Here is a 16,595-nt window from a genome sequence, read left to right as displayed (position 1 = left end):
TCTGGGAGTAATAGCATCACCTTTATCCTAGCTGCAAAGGCACACTGCCATCCCTTCAGTGACTTTTTCTCACCAAGCAAGCTCAGCTCTCCTCTCTCTCCAGAAAGAGAGAAAATGTGAATTCACTTAATTCTGCCAGAATGTTTTACAGCCCAAATGAGAACAGAGCACAGCACAAACAGGACCGTCAATGCCCACTGTGCCATAGAGCTCCTTCCAGCAGGATTCAGGAGGGTAAGGAGGAACGAGCTGGAACTCAGTAGAGAGAGGAGGTGGGAACAGGTTCACCATCCTCGTGCCTGAAAGAGAGGGAAGTAAAAAAATTGTATATCAGACAAGATGTCTCTCCTTTAAAATAAAGCAATGCATCACCTGCAGCCCATCATGTTTTACCCAGTAAAATATCTGTCCTCAATATTGAGGAAAAAAAAGATATGCACGCAGTCTACTCTGTCCTTGGGAAATAATTTACTTGATTGCTGATGTGTGGCTGTTATATGTCAGGGAAGAAAGGTGAGCAAATAATCATCCAAATATGTTTCAAAGCCCAATTTCAAAAATTGTTTTCTTTACTCAATTTGTCGCTTCCTTCTGTCTGAATGTCACTACACATCATGGAAGGCCTCCCTGTAACCTTAGCACTCTTCACATCACAACTTGGGCTGGCAGCCAAATAATTTATTTTCAAGTCATCTGTAATGAATGCTAAGATGTTTCCAAATCCTGGCATATTTCAGGTCACATTGTGCTAAGGAGTCTGGCTTCTATCTAACTACAGCCAGTCAGATATTTTTAAGCTTACAAAGCCTGAAAAGGCAATCTTCTCTTTGTTCCTCAGGCTGAAAAAGGCTCTGCTTTTGAGGCCAGACTGGCCTCCATAGTAGCAAAACCCAGACAGCACATGTTCACAGAGACAATAAACTATGCACTAATCCCAGCCCTTGTGCTAATTTGAGCAGCAGTGCACATGAAAATTTTTGTTCTTTTGTTTAGCTAATTAGCAGAATGACAAATCAATTCAGCCACAAGAAATAAAGAACCAAAGATTGCAGATAATTAAACATTAACTCAACAAAAAACTGTTAATCCTTCCACACGGTAAATTGGGTGATAAATTTCAGTGCTCAGCATTACCACTCTTCATCGGCCCTTGAGTGCAAGAACTTGTAGGGCAAATGCTTTAAAAGATACATCAAGACCAAAAAGTCTCACACTGTAAATTCATTAGAAATGCTTTTTCAACAGGGCCATTATAATAGCAGAGCTACCAGTTCAAGCAAATATGTTTCTTGCATAATTTTGCCCCTTTCAGAAAATGGAATGTATATCAGAAACTGAATATTTATATGACAGCCAGTGTCATAAAAAGACAACAGTACTGGCACACATTCGCAATGAGAAGTGGAGTAGAAAAGGGACACAAGCAGCAGTAAAACATGCTGATCAAAGCTAAATGTACTTTTCTGTCTGCAGGAAACAAAATTTTTCAGCCAAATGTAGCCTTGAGACTTTCCCTTTATTTCTCCACCACGTATGCCCCCTGCTTCCCACCATCCCACTGTGTAATTTGATTGCCACAGCTGGCTGGGGCTGTTTGATTTCTCCTCTTATGGCTGAGTGAAGTATGCTACTGCTCCATAGTGTAAACAAATTCCCCATATTTTTAGTTTGTACTTCTTGCCTGTGCTCCCAGAAAGAAATTGGTTTTCTAGGGTGTGGAAGTACAAACTGGCAGACTCAAGAAAAAAAGGATTTATTTGCCTCTGTTGCATGGTCCACTGGGGATCACATTTTTGGCTCCCTGCTTGTACAGTGGCCCAGGACACCTGTGATTTCCCTGATCTTTACTTCTTCCGATGCAAGGCACAAACATCCAAATGTGGCTTTTGCTGTAGCATGACAGATGATATGGAGGACTTTGAAGATCGCTGTTTTGCAACAGAAAAGTTCAAGATAAAATTTTTATCCATCCTGCTGAACTTCAGTTCCTCCTCTGTCAATCCCCAAAATTACACAAAAGAGAGAACCTATGGAACTACCTTCAGTACCATCATCTTGGCCCACCAAGATCTCTGCCGACATTTTATTGAAGCTTCCTTCCATTAACACTTTATTTCTGGAAAGGCCTGAAGGCAACAAACACGATGGAGTTCAAGAAGCTTTTAGACAATGCTCTCAGACAGGTAGTTTAATCTTTAGGTAGTCCTGCATGGAGCCAGGAGTCAATAAACCTTGTGTGGCCCTTCCAACTCCAAAACTCCATGATTCTATGACTCTGTGAAATTCTCCCTGGAATGGTGGACAAGATCTAGTAACACATCTAGTAAAGGACACATCGGAGTGAATTGGCCAATAGGTTTTTTGCCAGTGTGGTTTCCAAATTTTCCCCGAGCTGCAACACTTCTAGAATAAAAGAACACTTCATAAAAACTAGCAGCATGGACATGCAACTTGCCCTGTTTCTTGGATCCCCTGGTTCCACAAAGTCTGACACACTACCTTAAAGATTTAATCAAAGGCTCAAAAGTTACGTATTTCTTCCATTTCAGAAATACAGGCAGTAAATGTAAGGGGAGAAATGGCTATCTGTAGTATGGGAGAAGCCGGAAAAGATTTTTCTGAACAATTCTCATACTTAATTTCTTGCTACCTTATTGTTTAAGTAAGCAAAACTCAATGCATTTTTATTTAAAGGCTCATTTATTTTGTTGTGTCAACAAACAATTTCATCTATCATCAGAGCTGATCTTGCAGCCAAACCACCATTCCTCAGGACTCAGAATTCCCAAAAGCAGCAACTTACTATTAAAAAAAAAAATAGAAAAAAAAGATTATATATACAACCCAACGTTCTGAAATCTTCTTTAAAAGAAACAGAAGACTAGCCTATTGAACACAAATGTTATTGAAATTGCAGTGAATAAACCAATCCCAAGCTGACAATGTCACATGAGAGGATATTGATGAGAAATTTAGTCTTGGATCTAATTTGCTCTGCTTAAACAGTAATTCAAAATTTGCTGGGAGCATGGTAAATGATTTTCTAGCTCCTTTATTTAAAAGGTCTTGGCTGGGATTGCTAGCTGATTGTAACAAGCTTTGGAAGAATTGAATTAAAGACATATGAATTCAAAAGGATCAAACAACTACTAGAACCATTGTGGGGTGTGTAGGAAAGGGAGCAGTTAGTTAAACCAGTTCATCTTGGAAAGAAAAGAGTTGGATCAGTACTGAAGTTTATGGAACTGGAATTATTCCCGTAACTGGCCTTTGCATCATATGACAGAGCTTAAGCAATAGAGTTTGTACATTTTCTTTAAAATGTTTCATGTCCAAGTTCAGCTGAGGAAGCCCAAAGCTCTGCAGCTGGAGACTCCCACCAGCAAAGGGCAGGAGCCATAGGCAAAGCAAAGCATTCACAGTGCCTTCAGAGACTCGGTTAACTTCAGTATGGACACTTCTGCTCCTAAAAACACGTTCTTATACTCCAGACCACCTCATGACTATAACAGAGTACACCCAAGACCAATTACTGCCAGCAATGGCCAAAAGTATCTAGACAGGTGAAAATAAAGGAGATAAGCACCAATGTGCCAACCTGCCAAACACACAGTTTGGATCACTGAGCTGGAGATGCTAAAGCCCATTCTACTGCTGTTCTTCTGTGGTTCAGTCAGTGCACATGCTCACTGACACACTGTCCATTGATCAATACATGGAATTCTTTCATTCTCATTCCAACCTCTAGATTGGTCCAGACAAGGAATCCATGTCTAACAAAGCTAGAGGGGTATCTCTATGTTGTTCCCATCTTTCCTGTATTTTCTTACATTCATAAAGAATTTGCAGATTGCCTATATTTTGTTTTATGCTGAAAGTAACTTAAGAGACGGTTTAAGTTCTTCAGTGTTCATCACCCTGCACGCTGACCTGCGATGACAAAGAGCATGTCACCAGTTTGCAAAAGAGCAGCAAAGTGCCCCAGGTCAACAGTCATATCCTCCCACAGCCACAACACACAGCAGTCCCTGCTGCAGCACGCAGGGCAAGCTGCCTGGCCTGCTTCACACCAGCAATGTTCACAAGTCATCTGAGATGTGATCTGTTACGGGAGTCAAAAGGGCATCTTCTCACTGAGCACACAGAGCAGAGTGAGTAGCGTTCATCACACCCAGCCCACACCTGCTTACCCAAAGATTTCTGCAGTTTCTGTTAACTCATTGAAAAGACACTTTGTAGAAGCACATCTGCATTTGTGAAGCCTTTATTTAGAGACTGGATGCGGTTGTACGCTTCACATGCAATCTAGATCCTTGCAGTTGTCTTTCCCATCAACATTTAAGTCAGATAGCAGGAGGGATAGCATAGCCATGTGTGCAGCAAATCCTTTCAAGACTCCTTCTGACTCACACATATTAAAAATAGCAACGCTACAGTTGATTTTCTGTAGCACGTAGAGTATGACAGATGCACGGAGCATTTTCTGGTATGCTCAGTTCCCACATCAAGGGGAGGCTGCCTTTAATCTCAGCATATTTTAATAGCACTACAAAGTCACAACTTGAAAAGCCCACAAACAGGAAGGAACATAGTCTTGAAATTCAGCTGTGAGATTTGTGGAAGGCTTCTTTCATCAAATGAATCAGCTTCAAAAAATTATCGATAGAAACAATATTTGCTTGCACAGAAAGTGACAATGAGAATGACTGTTACAGCTTGCAAGAAAAGCTGCGTCCCTGGATTTTGTCTAGGAAACAGCCTGTAAAATTAAGATTTTATCAAAATCTTCTTATGTAAGCGAGATACAACTCTGGAAAACACATCTATCTAAAGACACTCCAAATAAACGGCTAACTGCATTATTATCTGCAGTGACCACAGGGCAGATGATCACTGTTGCAGAATCAGGAATGCAGAAATAGTGATAGGATCCAGCGTTCCTCTGACTACCGTAAAAGTCATCGTGGATCAAAAAAAGAAATGGCAATTCCACTACTGCGACAGTCCTAATGGTATCTAACTTGACAGACGTTTTCTCCTATCTGTGAAATGAATAGTTACTTTCTAATCATTCTTCTTACAATCATACCAGCATAAGCAAAAAAAAAAAAAAACCACCCCAAAATAATAATAAATAAATAAATAAATAAATATTCAATCCAAAGAAAGATCCATCAGGAACAACTGATGTCAAATTCATGTTCAAGAAACCCACTATCCACACAGTTTGCTACTGTCATATAAATTTGGAATTAATTTAGTGATTTTTAAGTGATCTTCCTGAGGAGAAAAAGTTTATCTGAATCTTAAAAACAGACAAGTATTTAAACTTCTTACACCTAACTAACAAAGCCAGAAGTCTCCACTGGGGTATGAAACACAAAACCCATTGCTACTGAAAGCACTGGGAAAGGCCTTGGGAAAAGAGAAGGAGATAACAAGCATCATCTACTTGGCACCAATGCCTCCTGTGAGCAGGACACGTTGTACTGTCTGAACAATGAGAAGATACAAGGTACAGACTGCTGCCTGTGTCTGATACACCTTTCAGCTACTTAACTAGCCCTAAGTGAACAGGACTGGCTTTTAAAGAAAGAGAGAAGCAGCAAGCCAGCTCACTTTTAAAGTACTGATAATTTAAGACATGAGCTATAATGGAGATTTTTTCACTAATCAATAGGAAGGCACCTCAAGTGGTTTTCAGAGAGGCTTAAGATTGAAAAGCACCAGATTTCCTTGTTAGCAGATCCAACAAAACAGTACTTTTTACTTCTTGAAAAGAATTTGCAAGAAACTGCAATTTTTACCTTTAAGGCAATACAGATTGTTGATTTTCTGTTGTTGATTTTCTATTGTTGTAAAAACTACAACAAGGGAAAAACAAACCAAAGCCATATAAAATGGAAGACCACACAACAATTTACACATTATTCCATTATATTAATCACGGATTTAAAAAGTCCCCCTACAAGGTAAAAGCCTGAGAAGACAGTAGGATGCAAAAAAAAAAAAAAAAAAGAAAGAAAATGACTATCTTTAACATGCACATGGCTCCCGAAAGGAATAAGTTCAGGCTATGGCCTAAGATTTTATGTGGGCAATTATTTATCACATTTTGGAACAACTTTCTCTGAGTTGGGGCTGTATAAAAATGGTTTCAGTGCAGTCATTTGATCAGCTCCCTCCATATAGTCAGTGTTGTAACAGTGTAGTCTAGCTAAAAAATAGTAACCTTTCCATATTTTTGTACTCCAGATCCAACGCAAGTGTGGGAGAAAATTTCAGTTAAAAAAATTGTAATTATAGATTGGGGAAAAAAAAAAATCATAGCTCATGCTGTATGAGTTCGCGAAAGCAGAGTAGTTACACTGAGTTTGAAGTCTGTAGAAAATTTAGCAGAATTGCTTTTTGGGGAATTACCAATTCCCAGATGGCATTCAGAATCCAGTGGTTAGAAAAAAAATAATTTCATTAAAATCTGGAACCTCTGAAGGGGCAAATGGACTAAAACCTACTAAGAACAGGCAAGTCAACAATCTAATGGGCATAAATTGTAATTTTGTATCTCAGTTCTGAGCATCAATCAACATTAAACAAGGTGCATTATAGTTTTATAGTATTCTTAGGTATAATTTTTAATATATACATAAGGAAACGGCCTCAAGCTGTGCCAGGGGAAAAGGATTGTCGTTATGGAGAGAGTTATAGAGTGGTCAAGTACTGGAACAAGCTGTACAGGGTAGTGGTAGAGTTCCCATATCCCTGGAGATAGGGCAGGTAGAGAAGCACAGATGTGGCACTACAGAACATGGCTTAGTGATGGGATCCAGTATGTCAGATTGATTGCTGGATTTCATCTTTTCCAATCTATATCATTCCATGAGTCTATCAATTTCTATCAATTTACATTTCAGTAAAAACAAGATTAAGAAATACAGCTTAACTTTGATAGCAAGGTAATTTGATCATTTTGAGCAGACTCTCTTCTCCATCTTTCATGATACATGGCCACATAAATTACCAAAAGAAGTTTTCATTAAGTCGGTAAATTTCAGCATTGTATGCTTTCCTTAGTCTCATTTAAATTTACAGAATAAAAAGAAAGATACCACATGGCTTTCAAGTAAGAGACTGACAGCAAACACATGGAGTGATGTTGCAACTACAGTTGGATAGTTCTAATCATGGTTGCAGATTTGACTGTAGAGTCATAATATTTTGAAGGGTCAATATGTTAACTTCTGGAATACATGAAACTTCAGCTGAAAACAGCTGCTCAGTGTTTTTCTTTACATGCCAGAAGGACTGTTACTGTGGTTTCAACACAACTGGACCGTGGTTTTAATAAGTATATATCTCAGTATATAAGTATATATATATATGTTATAAATATATAATAAATTTCTTTAATCTTTAAATCTTAACCTTACCTTTTTTTTTAGTCTTGGATTTGTTTTATTGATAGTTCATTATACTCTATTTCATTATTCTAAGGTATTGCCCAAGAACACAAAAAGACAGTGTTCAAAGTACATAAGGAGAACAGAGAACAAGATCTAGACCAATCTAAATTGGTTAAAATCTCCCTTTTTCAGATGTTTGTGAATTAGTAGTCAATGATCTCATTTTTGAAGAGAGATTTTTGGTTGCACCAAAGGTTGAGGAAGGCAGAAACTCCTCTAAAAAACCCTTTTTTTCAGAAAGATCACTTATCTGAAGAAGAAAAAAAACATTTTTAGACGTTGAGGGAGCTGTGCTTGTTCAGCTTGGAAAAAGAAGGGATTGGAGAGACCTCATCGCAGCCTACCAGTATCTAAGGAGTGCATAAAAACAAAATCGAGATCAACCTCTTACATAGTCCAATAGTGATAGGACGAGGGAATGGCTTTAAACTAATAAAATAAGGGACATTTTGGCAAGATGTTAGGTGGAAATACCTTACTCAGAAGGTAGTGAAGCACTGGTACAGGCTGCCCAGAGAGCTTGGAGTGCCACATTCCCAGAGGTGCTCAAGGCCAGGTTGGATGGGGCCCTGGGCAGCCTGAGCTAGTGGGAGCAACAGCCTTCGACAGAAATTGGAGCTCGATGATACTACAATCTTACTGGCTTTCATGAATTGTTTTCCCTCCCCAGAACACAGCGGTGGGGATGGACCCTGACTTAGAAGATCTCCATTAGAAAACTCACCAGATTTTCTGCCACGCTGCTTGGTTACGTAGGATAAAAGTGCCTAGGATCTCTAAGCTCAAGAAATCCCATTTCCAATTGGTTTTACTCCTGGTTTCCTACTCAGGTTCTGCAGAAGATGATAAGCAAGTCATAATTTTAATCCAGGCATAGAACTCAAACTGGAACTCGAAGGTTTTCTGATTTTCCAGGTAATCTTTTGTTGAGAATGGAACATAGGAACCTGGAGAGTCCATCCCAAATAACGTAGAAGTTCGAGCTCCCTGTCCCACACCGGCCACCACAGAACCATCAGGTGTTTCCAGTCTTGCAGACCAACCATTAAGGAAGATCACCAGTACTTTCCCATCCCAATCAGGGCTAAAAAAGCCCTAAAGCACCTATGTTGAACAGGAACTCTTTCAACATCCCTGCTGTAAGCCTGAGTTGCGACCTCAGTAACTTCTAACTCTTCTAATCTGAGACAGAAGATTGAGATTGATCCCTGCCACCTCCTCAAGAGCATATCTCCAGGTGCAACAACAACAGCCATTTTTCCACCAGAAAAACCCACGTGAGAGGTTTTTTAGTTTAAAAAATTGCTTAGCATTTCTTTTTGAAAGACACAGATGAAATTTCTACATAGTTCTCCAAACTGGAGTATCACTGAAGCTGTAATTGGCATTCCTGTCTTGTGAAACACCTCTCAGCTCATTTTCCAAACAGAGAATTTTAAATATTAAGGTTGTCAGCATATGATAGAACCACATTGAGGGCAAAGCATGACGTATTATATAAAATATAATCTAAGGGAATATGTAAGAAACCCAACTTTATAACAAACTTCTTTTGTTATAAAGAAGTAAAGAGTCAGGAGAGAGGTACTTATTTTCCATAGTTCTGGCATACTAGTATTTTGTTTTACAGGTTTTGACATTTTTCTTTTCATTTTGTTGGCTATCACAACATCAGACAAATATCTCTTCAAGACTAGACTCTCAGTATAACTTAAGTCTAACCATTTTTTCATCAAAACAAAATATAAATTGCAAGCATTTTTGTGCCAAAATGACTTATTTTCATTAAAACACAACATCATCTTCCTGATCTTGCTGTCATTAGAAGTCATAATTATTATGCCTGTGCCATTAACTACTTTTCAGCTAAGCCTTTGGTTAATTGTTTGCTCTTCAACAATCTTGCTCTCATTCATGCATTGTTTATGAGGCTCTTAAATGCCTTCTTGTTTATTGAGATCTGATTTACTTGATTATATTTGCATCCACTGTTTAAATGAAAACATATTCCTCATAGTCCTTCCCAGGCTTTGGCTATTAATTATTGCAGAGATATTGCCTCTTTTAGACATACGTCTCGTTTTTCTATTCTTACTTTACAAAGCTTTGTTTTCCACAAATGGTTTATGACAGACTTATAAAATTTGCTCTGAAAAATATAGAAAATGGAATATTTGCAGAGAGCCATCCATGCACAGAAATAAAGAAAAATAAATAACAGTGTTCCTCTCAGCTGGGTCCACAGCTCAAAAATAAATAAATAAATAAATAGTTCATGCAAATGGACAGAAATAAAATCAGTGCCTGGCAAAATAGATATTTCAAGTGCAAACTCACCAACAATAAAAATCACTTTATGTTCAACCGAAGTTTTCAGAATAATCATACATTTTAAGTCAGGCTAAATTTTTGATCATCCGAAAAATATCTTTCTTTTATAAAATATAAGTCAATTTCAAAATAAAGTGTTTCCATCTTTTTATTCCCCCAGCTTTATCTATATATCAAAGGCTATTCCCATTGCAATGTTGGTCTTTGTTTCTTAATGCCTATGGAACAATAGTGGAAAACACGTTCTGGATGCAACTATATGCTGTGTTTCACTGCATGGAGATCAAGTGTGTCAAGCAGAAGTTACATCAATGTTGATTTAGTCGTAAGGAACTGACCTTGCCACTGCCATGGTCTCAGAGAAGAGTGAACTGCAATTTCCACCTTCACTGGCAGGGATAAGTACTGAACGGCATCATGGCACAATGGATTTGTGCCAAGTGATGAAGTAGCTGGTTTTGTAGTTTACCCCAGAGAGAATCAGACAGAGCTGCAGTAGCAAATGAAGCCATTTGTATACGTGTGCAGGTTATAAGGCAGTCTAAATGAATATTATTTAGAATTAGTACAGTATTCTGAAGATGCAAAGTCACCCCTTGTTTTCTAAACAAATGGCTGTCAAGCTACATTCCTCCATATATAATCAAGCAGGCAAAAACACCCCTTACCTACCACTTGCTTTCAGATGTAAGTATACTCTTTGTTGAGCTACCTTCTCACATCTGGCAAGCAAGTTAAGCTCTATTAAGTATAAATCACCTTCATATTGACACAGAGGCTTCCACACTCAGTCTACAGGGTGGTACCTGTGTAACAGCTAGGTTAGAATCTGTAGTAGAAGGAAAGAATAAAGAGGAGAGAAAATCTCAAGTTTCTTGCTGAAGTAGAAGTCTAGCAGCTGAAAACCACATTATCTGAGCAGTTTCACACTTCTGCACACCAATTTAAAATGAGTAATCATATGCTAAAGGACGGAGTATCAATGCTTGCCAAAAAGCATCTTGCTAAAATAAGACAGAGGGAAAAAAAATAAAGAAAGCAGACTAAGAGAAAGTCCAACTCCTTGCAGCAGCTCCTGTGCTGTTTTCTTGCTTAGGCTCTCCCAGTGACTTGCCTAGAGAAATGTCCATCACAAGCTAAGTTTTACCTGACAGTGCTGGCAAACCTCAGTTCCCTGTGGGAGCTGCCAGCCCTATGAAATGTGTATGCAAGAACCAGGACTTCTTCCTTCCCCGTCCTGGAAAAAGCAACTTCTTCCACATCTTTACCTTGCATTTCCATCAGGTGCTGCAGGCACTACATCCCTCCTAATGCCAGGATAGCATTTCCTGTTTCTAATGTTTTTTAAGTCTGTCTTAAAACCTTACAAATTTTACGCAATTGCCAGCGTTAATTGTACTCGTTTCCCATTCAGTTCTTAATTTCCACACTACAATGAATTTTGATTAGCAAGCACAAGTGACACGTTAATAACATCACCACCAGATTAAGCCTTGAAGATACTAGTTCTAGATTTTCATCTCCACTCAGCACCCTTTACTTCCCTTTGTCTCTCCACGTCATAACAGAATGGAAGCTCCCCAATCACTAACCTATGTGACCCTGAAAGCACAAACCCATTAACAGAATATTTCAAATTGTTCCCATATTTTATGTGCTTTCTGAAGTACAATCAAGTGAAAGTATGGTATATACTGAATTCTGTAGTTCCATTACACAGTTAAAAAAAAAAAGAAGAATAAAAAATTACAACTACAACAAAATCTTTGTTAATCACTTAACTTTCAGCATTTTTCTTGCTTGTATGAAGATAATGGTTTTAATTCTTAATCCCTACGTTAGATTACAGTGAGTTTTAAGCTAAAGCAAGAGAATCTCTGAGGTATGGCTATGGATGAGAATTAATACTATATCCTATGAAAAAAGGAGCCAGCTAATACCATAACATTGCCTTTCATTCTAGCAAAGATATCATCTGATTTTTCTCCCCCTTATTACCATTGGCATCTTATTTCATTATTTCATAATTGCTAGTTACTTCCTTGTGACTTAAGGGAGATCTTGAAAACAAATCTACAACTAAACCTAAGGAGAGAATCAAAGCATCAGATTCTTATCAGATGAAATTAATATATTTTGCAAAACAAATAATTTGAGAAGAAATTCTTTGTGATTTGTTTTCTACCGGCAAACTGTCTAAACGTGGTTCGTGGCTTCTGCAGCTCTGCATCTTGTTAGCAATCTAATTCAGGCTGGTGGGATGTAATAGATAAATATAATTAATGTTCTGCCCTAAGGGTAGAGGCTGATGAAAGATGGACCATGTTTTCAATTCAAGACTGTCTACTCTGTGCAGAATAGAGAACTTCACGAAGTAACTTCCAACATACACTGTGCTGTTCAGGACAGCTCTGACAAGAAAATCTCCAGAGCTGTACCATTTACAACCACTGTCCCTTAAAGGAAACAGTGATTGCAGATCATTTTTCTAATGGATAAGTGCCATACACATACACACAGGTGACATTTCAAAATATGCCTGCTGTGTCCTAGTATCTATAAAACACCTTTCCAGCAAGAGAAGCATCCATTGTGATCCCAGTCCTAGGAGGAAGGGTTGCAATGATGGACTTGGAAAGACAGGTTGGAAGGGCTGAAGGAGGCAACATTTTGCTTTTCAGATTCATTCAATATGTAGCAGTCACCTTGTAGAAGTTTTTTGTTGTTGTTGTTGTTCTGTAAGGTTTTCCCTAGAGAAAGAGTCCCAATTCTGAACCTAAAAAAAGATTGATAGGAAAACAGTCTTTCCTTACCTAAACACTGTAAGAGCCCCTGTTGTACATGAAGTAGAAAGATTGGAAGATCTCTTGTTACAAAAATTGAAAGTATAATGCTCCACAAGACTCAAAGAGAAGATCAACCACAGTGAAGAGAGCTGCTGCCTTCTTAGACACCAACAGTCATGGGAATGGATTCATGAAGGAGATGCCCAGAGGCATGCAAGTTTGCAACCCAGTTAATACAGCCATAGTGCCCAGCCAGAGAGTAACTCTGAAAAGCCCAAACACTGAGGTTTGCTTTCTCAGGATTTTTCTTAGCCTGCCTAGAGCATTATTTTAGTTCCCTTAGCTGCAACAGCAGTTTTAATGACTATGTGGCTGTTCAGTTTTTGCTTAGCTTTGTATAATCATAGAGTATGACCATAATTTTGATACAGATAATAATAACAAATAGTTATTCTGTACAGAAGGAACCATTAATGATGCCAGCCTAATGATGCAGTGCAGAGGAATGCGGACATGGGACTTCACTGAGGACCTAAAAATGAGGGCTGGGGACATAGAGCAGACACGAATGAATGCAGTGAAATCAGTACACAGGATAATACAAATACAGCAGGCCCAAGGCTGGGCATAGGTCAGCAACTGGCACTTACTGAGAGCCAAAGGCCTTCAGTGAAGCTGAGCAAACATCTCTTTGCCTGGGGCACCAGTACACTCAAAGCTCGCTCTGCCTGTGATGGCTAATATAAATCCCAAGGAGCTCTGACAAAGGCCTTTCATGATGTGGATGTCTACCCTCTAGGTATGGCACGGACCCGATTCATTTCATGTGGGACACCCAACAGTCATCAAATAGCAACACATAACTGTTAACAGAAACCAGACCTACAGCTTCTTTTCTGACATTCCATCCCAAACGTCTTCGCTTGCTAATGGCATCCTTTTTAAGAAACATATGTAAATAACCTAAACATCCCATTCTCTTCCAGTTTCCACATTTTTCACAAGTGTATTGAAGCCAGAAAATATAATCCAACTATCTTCTTTGACTAATACCTTTTCTGGGCCAGTGAATCCATCCAATCATGCTGACCTCTTTTTTAGTAATACACTGCAGTGCAGAGAGGCTGATGATTCCAAGGACTCTTTTGTTAACAAGGAAATACAAAATGTAGTGAAAAAGTTATGTTTCTAATGCCTTTGCTCTACAAAGCCAATGATGAGGGAAAATAAATATTTAGTATTCCAAGAAAGTGTTTCAAAACACATTCTGAACTGAAATTTCCCACCTCACTTTTACTTTCAAATAATAATTTAATGGGGAAGTAAATGCTCTCACTGAAAATATTAATCTCATACAAAAATGAGACATACATACAAAAACTCTTTACTTTCTAAACAGGAAAACATGTACCTGCACGTCTATAACCTGTGAGTAAAAAGATCCCATTTCTATTGGAAGTAACCTGCTAATAGTTTACAACAGTTTATAATAGATTACATAGGAAAATGACTTCTGCTGTCAGAAGTTGTATGAATAGAACTGTGGTAGCTGAATGAAATTGACTGACTTAAAACCCTGACAGTCCTTACACCTGCTTATATTCTACGAATCTATCTGTCACCATTGAGCTGCCATCAGCAAGAAACCAAGTGAACTTGGCAGTACCACTTCTACCAATGTTTATACCAGTATACAAAGCAAATACTTCAATCACCATTTTCATTTCTTCAGTATTTGTGGGTTTATATTAGTATAGCATCACTACAGAAAGGAAATGTAACCAAAATGCATAGCAGCAAACTCTATAAAAGCAAGACTAAACCAGAAGCATATCTAAGGCTCACAGTTCTTTTCTCTTCCAGAACACATTGTTACCAAAGGTGCTTAAATCTGTCTCTTTCCATGGAGAGAGAGGGAAAGCCCATGTTGGGTGCACAACACTCACTCATCATTTTGTTTAACAGGATACTTTCCCACTTTGAATCAGTGCTGCATTTTTTAGTGCTTTATACAGCATGATTTTGAGATGTGTTTCTAATGCCTATTAACCTATTTCTCTTCAGTCTAATTTTAATAGCCAAAATTCAGGTTGCTACAACATGATGGAACATCAGAAAATATCTCCTACAGATCTTCATAAGAGGAGGTGTTGTGACAGGCTGTACATTTACTTTGTCTGATTAAGAAGAAATTACATCTAATCTGCATGCTTTCTTATGTCAAATGGAGTGCTGCATTCTCTATAGCTTGTCCCTACCAAGCATACTGATAACCCAGCTCAGTGACTGCTCCTTCCCTCCTCCATCATGTTTCACCTCCAGTGAAGCATCTATCAGTAGTACCCTCTGCTTTCTAAGATTCCCCAAGAAATGTCCTCCAAGCACATTTCCAGTCAGGATGAATTGGATCTATTCATCTTGTAGATGTGCTATGCCCACCAGCTACTTGCAGAGTTTCTCATTAGGCTTGCTAATCAGAATTTTAGGTGAACACAACTGGACATATGTTCTGCCTGAAATATTGTTTTTTTTAACAGTACTACTCACTCTTTATAACGTGCCATCTGCACAGTCTTCAGGGTCACAAAATGTTTTATCTATTCCCACAGCAGATAGATGTAATATGCATGAGGAATTTATGAAATGCCTATACATAAGGCGACTCAATTTCATACTCATGATCTTTGGAACACTTTTGTCAGTTACATTTCATCTCACGGGATTCAGTTTTTCTACGAGGAAATGGAATCCAAGGGTTTAAACATTGTTTAAGCTAATGAGTAGAGCTCTACATATAGACAAGGTAAAATATACCCATTCCAGCAGAAACGTGCCAATTTACTTTAGCTGGACAGCTACCTATTGTTGTTTTATTTGAATAAATGACAGAGATACCTTCCAGTGTTTGTAAATCTAGTTAGCAAGAAATGTAATCTGAGAGTTAAATGCAGCTGCTGCAAAAACCAACCATATACTTCTGTCTATTATCCCATATTTAACTTGCCCAAGAGCAAACCTCCCAAGCTTTGAGTTTCAAGAACCCTTGATGCAGAAGTGGAAAATCAGCTTATGAAGCCAGACAGATAAGAATAATCTTCATTCTTAGGGTATAATACATATAATATCATTATTAGCGTTGTAGAAAAGTAGAGGAAAAGTATATTGAGCATATGCAAGTATTATAGGAGTACTGGAAACATTCAGCTGTAGAAAGTATCCAAATGAAGGTCATTAGCTCCAGATATTATCTGGACGTGTATCAGATGCAAAATACTCTCCAGTTATGGGAGCAAACTCATAACTCAATGAGTTCTTGATGTTCTTGAGATTTGAAACTTGTTTGCATGTGTGAAGGTGGGTGAACGTGTAAACAGGTATCAGTATGCCAAATCTCAGTTTCAAATATGACTCATCACCTCCATATTCTTCCACTTTTCACGCATTCACCGATGAGTCACAACTCCTGAAGACCACTTTACATTTTGGCTGCACATTCAGTACTACAAAATCCACAAAGTTCTTTGCTGTTATTTTACCAGTGAAAATACTATGCTGATTCTGAGCACAACAGTCCCTGACTGGTAAATCCAAACAGTTGTGTTTGGATTTACCAGACTGTACACAAAATTCCTGGGTAACATAGTGAACATACTAATCATAGAAAATATAATAACTAGAAAAATCTCCATAAATCCTTTTGAAATTGTACCATTTTCCCTACTACTTCCAAGGTGAAGCAAGAGGAGATACACTACTGACTGCACACCTCTGATGGAAGTCTGTCCAAAACAACTGGAAAAACCCTGAACATACATAATTCTTCACAATAGGGCTGAACACACTTGTATAGGGTGACAGCTACTAACAAAACTTACAGACTTCAAATGCACAAACTAGAAGTGCCTGCAGAAGGAAAGAGTTTATGTATCAATGAATTCTACAGAAAATCACAGAGGAATATGAAACCCCCTCCCCCCAAACCAAAACAAACAAAACAAAACCCCAAAACCCCAAA

At 38.4% G+C, this 16,595-nt stretch overlaps 1 long non-coding RNA gene across 1 annotated transcript in view; it reads right to left on the bottom strand.

The window, feature by feature from the left end:
• Positions 1–2,701: 2,701 nt before the first annotated feature.
• LOC109368983 overlaps positions 2,702–16,595 on the bottom strand; it is a 79,687-nt gene continuing 65,793 nt past the window's right edge. The window contains exon 3 of the long non-coding RNA XR_002117523.1: positions 2,702–2,802. This is a non-coding gene — a long non-coding RNA (uncharacterized LOC109368983). The remainder of the gene's footprint in view (positions 2,803–16,595) is intronic.

This window comes from Meleagris gallopavo, chromosome 8, assembly GCF_000146605.3.
Source record: "Meleagris gallopavo isolate NT-WF06-2002-E0010 breed Aviagen turkey brand Nicholas breeding stock chromosome 8, Turkey_5.1, whole genome shotgun sequence".
In the NCBI taxonomy this organism is placed as follows: Eukaryota; Metazoa; Chordata; class Aves; order Galliformes; family Phasianidae; genus Meleagris; species Meleagris gallopavo.
The sequence above is the reverse complement of the archived record's forward strand: the minus strand, read 5'-3'. Positions and strand labels throughout refer to the sequence as shown.